This window comes from Gallus gallus, chromosome 24 (genome assembly GCF_016699485.2).
Source record: "Gallus gallus isolate bGalGal1 chromosome 24, bGalGal1.mat.broiler.GRCg7b, whole genome shotgun sequence".
Classification (NCBI taxonomy): Eukaryota; Metazoa; Chordata; class Aves; order Galliformes; family Phasianidae; genus Gallus; species Gallus gallus.
Genome location: NC_052555.1, coordinates 787,870 through 801,042, shown reverse-complemented (window position 1 = coordinate 801,042; position 13,173 = coordinate 787,870). Strand labels below are relative to the sequence as shown.

General features: G+C 49.0%; 1 long non-coding RNA gene across 1 annotated transcript; it reads right to left on the bottom strand.

The window, feature by feature from the left end:
• Positions 1-2,948: 2,948 nt before the first annotated feature.
• LOC121107515 lies at positions 2,949-4,389 on the bottom strand. The gene is made up of 3 exons (XR_005841725.1): positions 4,239-4,389; positions 4,021-4,153; positions 2,949-3,121 (listed from the first exon to the last, which is right to left on the bottom strand). It is a non-coding gene; the product is annotated as an uncharacterized LOC121107515 (long non-coding RNA).
• Positions 4,390-13,173: the final 8,784 nt, after the last annotated feature.

The window sequence follows — 13,173 nt, the reverse complement described above, 5'->3', positions numbered from 1 at the left end:
GATGCAAGTCCATTGCAATTCACTGGAGGGGGAAAAAGTAACACTGAGCCTCCAATCCTAGTTCTCACTGCCCTGATGGCCCCTCCTGCAAGATTTGAATCTATGAAAGATGGTTTTAATACCCGGCATGCCGGAGGGGTATTTGTTTGGTGACAGCGCGCGTTAAAGTCGACCAGCCTGAATCCAACTGATAAATAAACTGAGGCTGAAAGTTGGGCTTGCCACAATGCACTTGGGAGGGGAGGAGAGGAGATGGATGGATTTTATTATTGCTATTATGGCAATTATTATTATTATTATTTATTGGGTAAATAGAAGGAAAAGCAATTCCATGTCCTGGTCCAAAGGCCCAATTGCCACGGCTGGCTCGCAATGACAGAGCACTGCGAAGCAGCACAATAGCAGCAAATTATAAATCATTGCCTTTTGTTTCAGATTGAGTGCTGAGAGTCAGCAGCTCACCCTCCATTGCCTTCCTATAAAGAGGGTTCAGGAGGAAAATAGAGCTCAGCAGGGACCCCACACCAGTGGGGCTGAGGGCTGTGTGCTCCCACCCCATTCTATCCCTATTGCCCCCCAAACACGGTGGCACACAGCAGGGTTGCAGAGAAGGGCTTGCCTGCTATGAGCCAACCCAAACACCACCATGAAGTGTTGAATTTGGCTTCCCTTTCCTCATTAGAGCTGATTACACTAATCAACTTGTTTGTTTGGGGTGGATGTATTTTGTTGTCTTTTTTTTATTATTTCTTTGGAACAAGAACAACTTGGCTGTTGCAAGAGAGGGAGTTCTCAAGGGGAACTGCAGGGACCATCCACCTCCTTCTGTATGTGGATGGGTGGAGCAGAGCTTTTCACATGGCATCGCTTCCTTGCACTACTTCATTTGCAGAGTGCCCTGAAAAGGATTAGCTCCCTCCGAGTGTCTCAACCACAGCCTTCCATGGGATGGTCTGCTTTGATGCCTCATTTTCCCTCAAGGAACTGCAGTCTTCGCTCTCACCCCACTGTCAGATTTGATTCATCTCTGCAAAGAAGGATACTGGAGAGTGCTGGTACTGGTAATGCTGGCTGGGGTACCCAGGGCAGGATGCACCATGCTGCAGTGCACATCCCCTGGGATGCAGTGCTTGGTGCTGCCGAGCAGCTCAGGTTTTAGCCAAAGCTGCTGCAGCAGTGAGACACCACTGCTCACACACTTCAGTCCATTAAACCTACAATGGATGATCCCTGTGGATTAAATAAGACTGTGATTGGGAAGTTCATTTGAAAGCTTTCGCCAGTGTGAGCTCCGAACTGCCCCAGCCTGCTGCGTTCCCGCCTCAATCAGCATTAAATTCTGGATCAGCCTGGCTGATTTCTGAAGACCTCACATCTAAAGGTCGAGCAGATCGTCTGCTGCTGAGCGGGAGAGAGGGGGCAGTGGGAAGCAATGGTGCCAGCCAGGGAGCCTGCCGGGCACTGTGTCCTGACGCCAGCGGAGCCCAGGGACCAAAAGGAGCAGGCAAAGCCCTGAGGCAGCCCCAGAGCAAACAGATCCAGAGTTTTCACAAGAAAAGGAAATGTCTCCATAAAGCAGTGCTGAGCAGCAGGAATGTTGCACTGTTCAGAACAAAAGGTTTGGTTGAGTGGACTTTTTTTTTTTCTTTTTATCTTTATATAATGAAATTTTAGGGAAAACAGAGCTCGTCGTGGTCCAAAAACCAAAACGTGAAGATGAAGCCATCTGGTGGAAAAGGAGCAGAAGGTCAGACCTGCTCCAGCCGGACTCAACCCTTCCTCTGCCTTCTTCCTCCTCCTGCCCCAGAGCATCTCCCCTATCCCCTCTCCCCAACCCCCTCCCCAGATGCACAATATATCCCTTCAGCCCTCCCCCATGGCACACTTTGAGCTGCCCACCAACCCACTGCCCCCATCCCTTCTATCAGCATTAACAAACCCACAACAGTTCATTCCAGCATTACTGTTTCAACCAGGCTGCCATGTGATAACGCTCCCGGCCCGTCAGCGCTCGCAGCTGCACGGCAGATTAGTTATATTGTGCTGCGAGGCACCCAGCGAAACCATCAGTGAGGCACTTACAGAATTAGGGCCTGGCACTTAATCGCTTTGCTGGTGGCTGCGTGTTATTAAATTCCCCCGAGTTCAGCAACTTCTTAGCCTAGCTCAAGGTTTTTGTTGTTGTTGTTTTGCTACAAGGCTCAGAGCAATGCTCGGAGTGCCTGGGGAGCTTGGGTGAGCCGGGGTCAGCAATGGCATCCAAGAAGTGTTTTTCATTTAATGCCACCAATCTATCTTTATCTCGGTAACCAAAGTGAATAGATAGAGGCAGTAGCTTCACCAGGGGACTGAAACAACTCAGTCCCACTGAAGTCAGTGGGTGTTTGGGGTGGAATTCCTCTCATCTGCCTTTAGATGGAGATATCTCCAACATGTGATTCATCCAACCCTTACTAAAAACACCTGGGAAAAGTTGCCTTCAAGGGGAGCCTCCTTATAAAGAAAATACAGAGAGCCCAAGAGTTTCTGGTCCAGTCCTGCCTCTGACATGCTGTTCCCTCCAGGGAACACTCAAGGAGCACAACTGGTGTAAAGAGATGTTGGCAAAGCCTCTCCCATCTCGTGCCAAAGGATTCCCATTCCACAATAAAGGACGCCCGTGCTGTACCAAATGATGCCCATCCACAGCAGTGTCTGACCCATTTCCAGCCTGTGCACACCCTGGACAAACTCAAATAAAGAGAAGAGCAGGAAAGACAGACTCCTGAATCACCTCTGCTCTTTTCCAGGTCAGTCACAACACCTCCTGATCACCCACCTCCACCTGATTTAACCCAGCGTTCCTTCCCGCACCCCATCCAAACCAGCCCTGTGCTCTGAGGAAAGGCCAAGAGTGTGTAGCTTCATTTAGAAAGCAGAGAGAAAAACAGAGTAAGAGCAGGGACTAGAAGCATATTAATATTTAATCACAGCAGGCCAGAGGTTGCCGAGGCAATCGCTGTTAAATGTTATTGAAACAAAGCATTCGCATTCCCAGTGTGTGGGTAGTTCAGGAGCTGCCTCTCTCCAGTCGGTGCTCAGGACCACAGCTGTGGGTAAAACTTCCTGCAAGGGCTTCTCCCTGCAGAGGGGAGGAAATGGTCCTCAGGTGAACAGGGGACTTTCCCACCTGGATCTCTACTGAAAAGCAACAAAATACACCGGGAAAAAGTGATGGTCCCACACACCTGGGCTCAGCGTGCTGGGGGATGTACATGTATACACCCAGCTGGTAGTGTGGATCTCTGTGTAGTTGTACAGAAGCAGAGGGTGTAGCCCTGTTCTTGTCCTGGTCCATCTCTTGACAAACCAACAAATGCTTTGCTCTGTATATCTGGCTCTCCTGCCAAATACCTCCTCCACCTTCTCTCTCTACTTTCCCCCTGCCCAGTATAAAATCCTTTTCCAAAATTAATGAAGTAGCCCGTGCTCTGCAGGTGTTTCACTCCTCTCATCAGTTCACTCATAACTGATGTTTTGGTGGCAATTTGTCCACATTTCTTTACTAAGGTTCTCAGAAGGCTCCAAGGAGATATTTGAGAAGGAGCTTCAAGGCTTGGCATCGTATCACACACTGCACCGCTTTAAGTTGTGCAAAGGGTTAAAGCTGGAGCAGCGGCTCCTCACCACCTGGTCCAACATGTCATTAGCAGATTTGATATCTCACTTTCATCAAAGTGGGATTTCTTTCCTGAGAATTAATTCTGATTTTTGCCCGCACACAAATGATTAGCCCAGCTCTCCAAATGAAGTGCTAACATTTCCTGTCACCTCCTGCTCCTCACTCCCCACAATTCCTTAAAGCTGCTGCAATCAAGACCATGAAAAGCTAATCAATTAGGCCCCAATGTATTGAGAGCTCATGAGCTACTGTGAAGAACCCAACACATCATTACCAAGCTTGTGAAATCTCTGCCTGAAGAGCAGATGTGTAGAAGGCAAAAGCATTGTATGGCCCAAAGTTTTTTCCCCCACCTTTACCTTCATCCCAGTGCTCCTGGCTGTGTCAAGGCAACTCTGACTCCTCAAGTGCTTTAGGATAAGGAGAGGAAACACATCTTCTCCCTCTTGGCAAACAGAGATGCTGCGTATAGACTGGGTCCTCCACGTGGATCTGCATTATAGACACCCCAAGCCAGGCGATGTGGGTTATTCCCCCAGAGGATTACATCATCCCCACCTTCTCCTTGGTAAATCACCTTGTAGAGGATTGAAGTGAGTTTTTCCCCCGTCTTTGACTGAAAACCCCAGAATCCTACAAAAATGCCCCTCCAAAGTGCTCAGGTCTAAGCCACCAGCCTCAGCCAACCTTTCCCCTGAAGTTAAACCCAAGCATCTGCATCAAAATATGAGATACAGTACTTGCCTGCCCTCAGATTTTAGAGCAGAACAGTTGTCTCCATGGAAACCCACATTTTCTCTTTTTCCCATTTTTTTTTTTTTCAGTTGAGAAACCAGAGCACCACAGCATGGAGCGATGCGCGGGGCGAGGTGAGAGCACCCATTGTGAGCACCGGAGCTGCAGGAGAGCCGAGTCCTGTTTTTCAGGAGAAAAGCTGTTTGTATGGGATAAACCTCTGAGCTTCTTCTAGAAAACCTTTCCTTGGTTACAGAAAATGCCTTTCCCGTAACATCTCACATGCAGTGGATGTGGGCTGGGGAAGTCCCTTGCAAGGCAGGTGCACACCTGAAGCCCAGCCTTGGCCTCCAAATGCCCCCAGCCAAGCTGTTTCCTCAAATTACCTTAAAGAAAGGCTATCTTGCTTCTGAAGGTGAACATCAGGAATCTGCTGCACGCTTCTTCATGGCCTCAGGGCTGCTCCTCAGGCAGATCTCCCCATGGACCTGTCAGATCAGAAAAGAGCATGCCTGTGGGAATGAAGGCAAGCTTCTGCCTTCCCAGATCCTTTCAGTTTCCAGAGCTAAATGTCTTCCCAAAGGGTATAGTCCAAACTGAGGCAAGGTGCTGATGAAGAGCTGTGGTCCCCCTCAGCCCCTCTGATCCCAGCGTCCTTTCTAAAGGTTGTTCATCTCCTCCAGCATCCTCGAAGCGTTTGGCACTGGCCACCTCTTTGGAAAAGGCTGCCAGATGGAGATGAAGAGAAGGGGTGTAGCAGTGAATACCTACCTGATGAATTATCTCCTCTGGGTGAAAGCTGGAGTTTATCTAGGATCACTCCTAGGTCATTGTTAAGGATGCCCCAGTGCCTGGTGTTTTACTTGACTCCCTCATGCAGAAATTCCCTTCCATAGCACGTGCAGGATGCTTTCTCCAACCTGTACTTCAGGGATGCAATCTCATCCATGTACTACTTTAATGTACATAAACACGTATTGTTCTGCAGGACAAAAGCTGCTGTATATTAATATCGTTATCAACAGCTCCCTGTTATTGCTGCACTTAGTAATTACGCCTGACGACATGCTGAATGACAGAAGTGAAGTTTAAGGTCAACCACGGAAAAAATTAGCATCAGCTTCTGCCTCTCCAGGGGATGGATGGAAACCACAAAATGGGTCTCAAATTTTCGCCACGGAGCCCAACCTTCCTGCACTGTGCTGCTCTGCTCCGCCTCGCACACAATGTTCTGGCACGAGGCTCTCATTTGTCTGATTTAAGAAGTTTGCCATGGCCCTTCCTGGCAAGTTATATTTACAGGTGAAAATGCAGGGTAATATTTAGAGGTAAGTGGTATTTATAAGTACATACACAGGGAAATGTTTACAGGCAAGATACTCACGGGTAATTATAGATCAATACTTCAAAGTAGAGTAAATAAGCAGGTAAAAGACCTTTGCCAGTGTGTTACAAATAAATATTTAGATACAACAGATGCATGTAAGTATGTGTAGGTTATAGGGAAGAGATAAAGATTAGAATTTAGATGGAGCGCTTTTATAGAAGGAGAGGCAAAGTACAGCTGCACCATTAGCAGCACATCCATAACTCAGCCACATAAGAGCATCCGAGTGACACTATCAGATCAGACCCACAGTCCATCTCACCCGGCACTGGGCTTCCAGCAGCAGCTCCTGGCATGGCCACTGAGCAGAGAAACGAAGGTCAGAGAAGTCTTTCTTCTGGCTGGGGAGCACTGATGCCTCCTCACACGGTGTCCAGGACAGAGGGCAGCGTCCGGATCTGTTACGCCTTCCCAGCTTCCTCCAACTCATTGCACCCCTATCTCTGTGCCGGATACAGTGCAACCCATGTTTGACAAAGTTCAGCCAAGCGACGAGCAGCCTGGAAGGCCCTGAGATCCCACTGAAATCCCCATCCAATTTATCAAGTCAAAAATTCAGCCGGGTGGGAGCAAAGTGGGATGAAGCTCTGATCAAGGCAGGCGATTACGGCGCAGCCAGTTACACAAATCACAGCTCCGATGCGGGGGGATGGAGGGGTGGAGAGGAGTTTTTCCAGAGCTGGGCACAGCTCGAGATAAGAGCCTGTTGTTAGTAAATAAAAAATGCCGGGGAATCGCCCATCTGATCGGTGCTCGCTCCCATCAGGCTCACAGAAGCTGCCAGCATTATTTCCAGACCTTTCACTGAGAATACTAAAGGGCGTTTGGAAAGGCGAGAACAAAGCTACAACTTTATTTGAGCACAAAACAAAAGCAAACAAATGCATACCCAGAAGACCGAGCTCTGAAAGGAGGGCGATAGACTATTCAGCCGCCATCTGAAGCGGCTCTCGGACAGCTCATGACTGTTAAGAAGTTTCCCTCAAAGCTTGTTTTTTGTCGTTGTTTGTTTGTTTGCAAAGAGAAAACAAAGCCAAAGCATCGCTGACGCCTTTGGTAGTAAATGAAGATAAATATCTTGCGGCCACTGAGATTGCCAGAATGGGAAAACTGCTCATTGCATCGTTTTGGAAAGCGTGTGAGTGATGCCTCGGGGTCCTCAGGCTTGTTTTCCTGCACCCCAAATCCCGGGGGCACCCAATGCAAAGTGCAGCTCTTGGTGTTTTGTGCTGGGCACAAACACGCGTGCTCCCCAGAGAAGCTATTTTTGCTGCAAAGATGTTGAAGTCCCCAAACTCCGCAGTAGTTTATCCAAATGGTTTTGCACCCACAGTGTTTTGGAAGAAAAAAATTAGAGAGAGAGAGAAAGGCCGTTTGTCTTTTAACTTCTGTCTCTCCCTGCCTTCAATCATTTGTTCCCATTCTGCTGTTGCCTGATGGCTTAAAGAGCCCTTCAGTATCTGGTATTTTCTCCCTGTGAAGGTACTTAGCCATGGTAATCAAGTCACCTCTCTGTCTCCTTTTTAATAAATTAAGAAGATGCAGCACTTTAAAGCACCTCTCCCAGCCAGCCCTTGGATGCAGTTGTGTGGCTGTTCCCCACCTGGCACTGCCCATGGGCACGGCTGCATCAGGTCCCCATCCCTCATTGCTGCCACCCATGCTGGGGCCTGGGGCAGGAGATCCACAACCATCCTCCTCCAGGAGCTGTAATAGCTCCCAACCCTGAGCCATTTGGCTGCTTCAGACCATCCAGCTCATTAAATGAAAAGAAAGACCTGAAATTTACTGCCTCCATCGATGTAGAAAGCCGTCGGCTTCCCAACGGCCGCTGTCCAACTGGCATTAAACCATAATAGGCCTTTTTCTTTATTTTTTGAAAGGGAAAGATAATAATTAAAGATTGGATTATGAGCTAGCTCAGCATCACAAAAAAGCCACATCTTTATCATATTACGCAGCATCAAAATTAATTAGGAGCACGTTAATCTCTAATCTAGAAAAATATTGCAGGATCTCTGGCCTCAGTTTAACAACCCCCATCCGCTGATTGACAGCCTGCCTCTTTGAAAGGCTCTCTGCATCATCCCTGCAATGAAACCTTTGCAAAACTCTGTGTAATCAATGTTGCTTTGATTAGTAAGAGCTTCCAGACGCTCTGGCAGACAGCTCCCGCGATGCCTGCTGCGGGTTGCCTTTGTGTGTGCAACTCGGCACGTTGAGAGAGCTGTTGCAGCAGCGTGAGCCAGCCGGGTCCCACCCCTCTCTGCTGGCAAATCACCACCTTCAGCACTTGGGATGCTGAGCGGGGTCTGATCCACCAGCGGGAACTGCATCCCCCAAAATTCCAGGCATGGGGAACATGTCTATGTCCCACCTCTCTAGGGAATCTGGGGATGGATACACTGGCAGGGATACGCTTGAGGACCACAGTGCTATGCCTATTGAACTTCAACAGATGGTTGTCAGGGCTGCATAGATATCCTGAAACAAGGCTTGAAGTGTCATGCAGAGCAGCAAATTAAGGGCTGCATCACTGCAAATTGAGCAACGCTCATTTCTAAAGGAGCCTCTTGATTTGAGGCACCTGGAAAGCGAAACTCACTGCGATTTGCATTGGGTGCAGGAGGGGTTGGGGTGGGGGAATTTTGACCTCTAAGGAATCACAGAATCATACAGTCATTAAGACTGGAAAAGACCACTAAGATCACCAAGTCCAACCCCAACCCATCACTGCCAGTTTCTTCCTACACCCTCAGGGCAAGCAGCCCCTCTTTCCATTTCAAGATGTGAATATCACTTCCAAAACTGAATTCCCTTTTGGATCATGACCTATATGATCCTATAGGGCCACCTTACACCATCCTGAATTCTATACCCACCAACCAGCTCTTACATTTCTTGTAAGAAGCAAGGGAGAGAAGTTATAGGCCTTTGATAGGAGCAGTGACACCTTAGAAATTATATTTGCTCAGCTCATTTCGTGCAAGAAAGACAAGATGCTTTGAAGCAACAGGTCTTTCTGGCTTAAAAAATATTTACATCATTCAAGAGAAATGGAATTTGAAAGAGATCCAAGGGAACAAACCCAGGTGGGTACCATCCCTGGGCGATGAGCTGAGAGACATGAATCAGCTCAGAGAAGTGCCAGGCAACATCATGCGGGAAGATGGCTTGAACTATTCATACACTGCAGTGGTTCCTGAATTAATTGTAGCCTCGCAGGAAAACACCCAGCATCTTGCTGGATAATCTGATGGAAGGATCTGCTGCCGTCCAAGTAGCAATTAGGAGGGAAACAAGTCACTAGGTGACATTAATACAGGGATGGAAGGTTTTAGTGGTCAGCTGGGTAAATTCAGGGGGTTTCACTCTTTCCCTGTTCACCTCCAGAGCATTCTGCCCCAGGACACTCTGTGGTGCTGAGGTGGGCTGTCTGATGCAGGCAGGCTCATTGCCTGCCAAAAACAGAGGATAAATCTGAAGCCCCACAGGCTGCTAGCTGCCACTGAGACAGATGAGGTGGCTCAGGGCCGGCTCCGACATGGCATAGCAGCTCCTGCAACTTTATGGAGTCACAGAGCTCCTTCTGCCTCCCCATGCTGAGGACAAACACGGGAGATAGAAAGGACTTAAATTTGTGTCTGCAATTCAGGAATTGTGTTCCTTAAACCTCAGGGATCAATTTGTTATATCTCAGGAAGATCGGTGCGAATGCACACACATAAATACATATGAGAACCTGCACGCGTACACTGTTCTCCCTGCTTTAAAATACCCTGCCAGCTCTCTAGATCCTAATTGCCACTACATGTTGGGCTTATATTGCATGCATAAATATATATTTATAATCTCTGGGACATCCTCCTTGCCAGCTGATGAACTCAGAGATGCATAGATCACCCATTGGGTGTCACTTGCTGTCAGCTGACCTTTATGGAAGGATAAACCGTAGCCATTTCCCAGTTCATTCTGCATGTACTGGTGTCATCCTCACTAGCATGGTTGGTGTTTGAGCACACAGCAGGTTTTGCACAGGGTTTGCATCCTTGGGTTCTCTGTAAGCAGGTGGGCAGCCCAAAGGCAATGGGGCATAGTGCTGAGGAGCTGCTGGAAAAGTGTTTTGAAGGGTGAAAGAAACACATGGCAGCATCCCTGACAGCACTCTCAAAGACTGTTTGCAGGTAGGAAAATCCCTTGCTCTGCCCTCCAGCATCCCTAAGGGCAGTTATCCCACCCCATCCCATTCTCATTCACACGCTCCTTGCTCCAGTCCTGCTTCTGTGCCCTCCGACACCACCTGCAGCCTGCAAACATGCTGTTACCACTGACATTCCATGGGAAGAGGGCAGCAGGTGCTCATCCTTCCTCTTGATTCCTTGCAGAGCAGCAGGTGAGAATGGAAAAGCAATGCACGAAGGCAGGCAGCACCAGCAGCAGCTGGCTGGGAGGCTGTATCCTGCTCTTCCCAGCTGGGTCATGGAGGATCAATAGCAGAGAAGCAGGAGGCCAGCTTGCCAGTGCAATCTGGGTGTGAGAGCCAAAGGCGACCTAAATATTGACCGCAGTGCACACAATGCACTGAGAAGCAGCAGCTCACAGAGCCGGAGGCTGCTGAGTTTCAGCTCTCTGTGCAATGAGTATGGAGCTGGTGCAGCCCCACTCTGGATTTAATTCTGCTTAATGAGCCCCTGTGTACGTATGTGAGCGCACTGCCGTAATTGCTCCTCAGTAGCCCTGAATATGGCACAGATAGAGACTTCCAAACATGTTGCTGGTCCAGGGTGAGCTGAGGAGGAGTGATGGAGCAGCTGAATGTGGTTCAGGTAGATACATTTTCCCACCACAGAGCTGCATTCATCTCTCTCAGGACCCAAAGCAGAACCTCTCTGGACATATCTGCCACTAAATGAACATATCAGCTCTAAGGAAAAGCTTCAAAGTCACCAAACTCCCGTGTTTTTCTACCTCATTTCAGCTGATTTCAGACTTCTGGGTGCCCACTGAGTTACTCCCACTGAGTGGAGAGCTGTGGTCCTCCTGATGCTCCATCCCTCCATGCTCTCCCTCCTGCAGCAATGGCGCAACAGTCCTCGTGTGAATTTGGGTTTGCTCCCTGCAGAGCTGTGCCAGCTCCTGCCAGCTGGTGGGTTGATCTGTGCTGGGTTTAATAATCATCTCTTCTGTCCGTAGGATTTTATAACTAATGATTATTTTAAAACAAACCCCCTACACACAAGTTGCTGAATGTGAATGATCTGATTTGCAACTCTTTTCAGTGGGTTTTTATAGCCCCTTTTGAAAAGAAAAGCGCATCCCAGAGGAACTGGGAGAGGTGTCTGAACCACAGACAGGTTGGCTGCTGAAGCTGCTGGCTTCAGAAGGGAGCCAAGTGCTGTGGGAACCACTTGCCCAACATCTGCCTGCCCCACCAGCACCCAGGACAGCTGGGCACCAGTCCATACCAGCAATGAGTGGTCTCAGAGCCCTGTCAGAGTCATCCTGGCCTGGTCCTACCAGATCCCAGCCATCCCTGGGCATTGTTCCCTGTCACACAGATGTTCCCTCCACCATTCACACATTGCATTGTCCTCAAGTCCAGCAGGAAGTGGTGTAAAGTTCCTCTCTGCTTTTTTATGCGTGCAGGCGCTGCTGGGGCTGCACTGCAATAAAAGAGCACTGATGGAGGAGGGAGGCAGCTGCACAGGGCAGGAGATGATGCTGGCTGCTCCAGCAATTTTCTCACCACCAAAAGGTTCTTCTTGTGTTTTGCACTCACCTACAGTGTGTAGTATGGAGGGAGGGTCTCCATGAGAGCCTTGTATCTCCTGTGGAGGAAAAGCTCTCAGAGGCATCGCTCCTGGATGCACACAGCTGCACTTTGTGCATGCACGTGCACACTTGGCTTTTAATTAACAAGGAGCTAATGGATGCTTGAAGGGACCCTGGAGCCAGAGGAGTCCCAGCAGGGATTCATGCCATGAGCTCAGGCTCACGGAGCCTCCTGGACCCCCCAGCTGCCAGTGCTGCAGGCAGAAGCAGCCGGAGTGCCCGAATAAAGAGCCCTTCTCCTGCAGAGAACAGATGAAGCCCTGGGCAGGCTCTGGGCTCGTGTCACTGGAGGAAAGGAAGAGAAACTGTAGGTGATGAGTGTGGAGCAGCAGCTCTAGTTTCCCTTGCAGCAGCAATATGGGAGGCAATGGGGCACAGCAGCCAGCCAAGCCATGCATAGATCAAAGCTGTACAGTGTTTCACCTATTCTGAACAGTCCTGGTGACTTCTTCAAAAAACAAAAGCAAGCAGTGATGAAAAAATAGGGCAGTTTGCATCTGCTCAGGAAGGATGGGTTTGTCTTTATTGGCTTTGCTCGTTAAAGATCCTGCAGGTCTGGCGATGGGCGAGATGGTGACATGAGTGATTGGGAAACTCGGGTGATGGAAGAGGGACAGAGAAAGGAAAAGGTTTTTTTCTTCTCCCCTGCTGAAGACAGCAGGAACTGGGGAAGGATTGACTTGGTGCTATCCATCAGGAAAAGACTTTCCATCAAAAAGTGAGCAAGAAAAATTGAGGCTGGGAAAAAGCAAGAAGATGGCAAGGAGAGAGCAGCCCCGCTCCGCACCGCAGCACCTGCCTGCCTGCAAAGGCTCCTGAGAGGTCAGTAGAGCCCAGTATGCAGTGCTGGTGCCGGAGCAACGCATGACCGCAGCAGTGACCCAGGCAGGACAGGGGGAACACAGTAGGAAATTCAGTATTACACAGATGGAATGGGTGAGAAAGGTGGGGGGAAATAAAGAACCCTCAGAGAGCTTTAGGAAAAGAGATGCTTCTCGGGTGGGGATATCACTGCAGCACCATGCTGTAATGGGAGGATGTGCCTCTTTGAAGATTTTTTTGGTCACTAAAAGCTTTGAAGATGATGCTGTGCTCTGCAGGTTTGCCTTGGGGCACTGCAATGGAAATATCTCACTGCTAGCTCAAGGCTGGGACCAGCAGCAGGTCCATGCATTAATGCCCTATGAAAGGGATGATCCTGGCCATTCTTTTCTGAAAAATCTCTTTTTTAGGGTGAGAAAAGCTGTGGCACATCAGAATCCATTGCAAAGCACTGACAGCTCAGCAGGGAAGGCAGATTTACCTCGGGGTCCCAGGGCAGACCATGCAGGATTTGTTGCAAGGCAGGAAACCATACAAATGTGGATGGAGTGAAGCTGTATTTGAAGGAGAGGATCTGCCCTGCAAGATCAGTGAGATTTGCTGCCAACTTTTCACTGCTGTCCTATTTTACTGTGGGCCTCCTCTGCTTCCATCACTTCCAGGTGCAGCACCTCACCCATCCCGGGTCCCATCACAGCCCTCACAAAAACACCGCCAGCATTAACATTATGCAAAT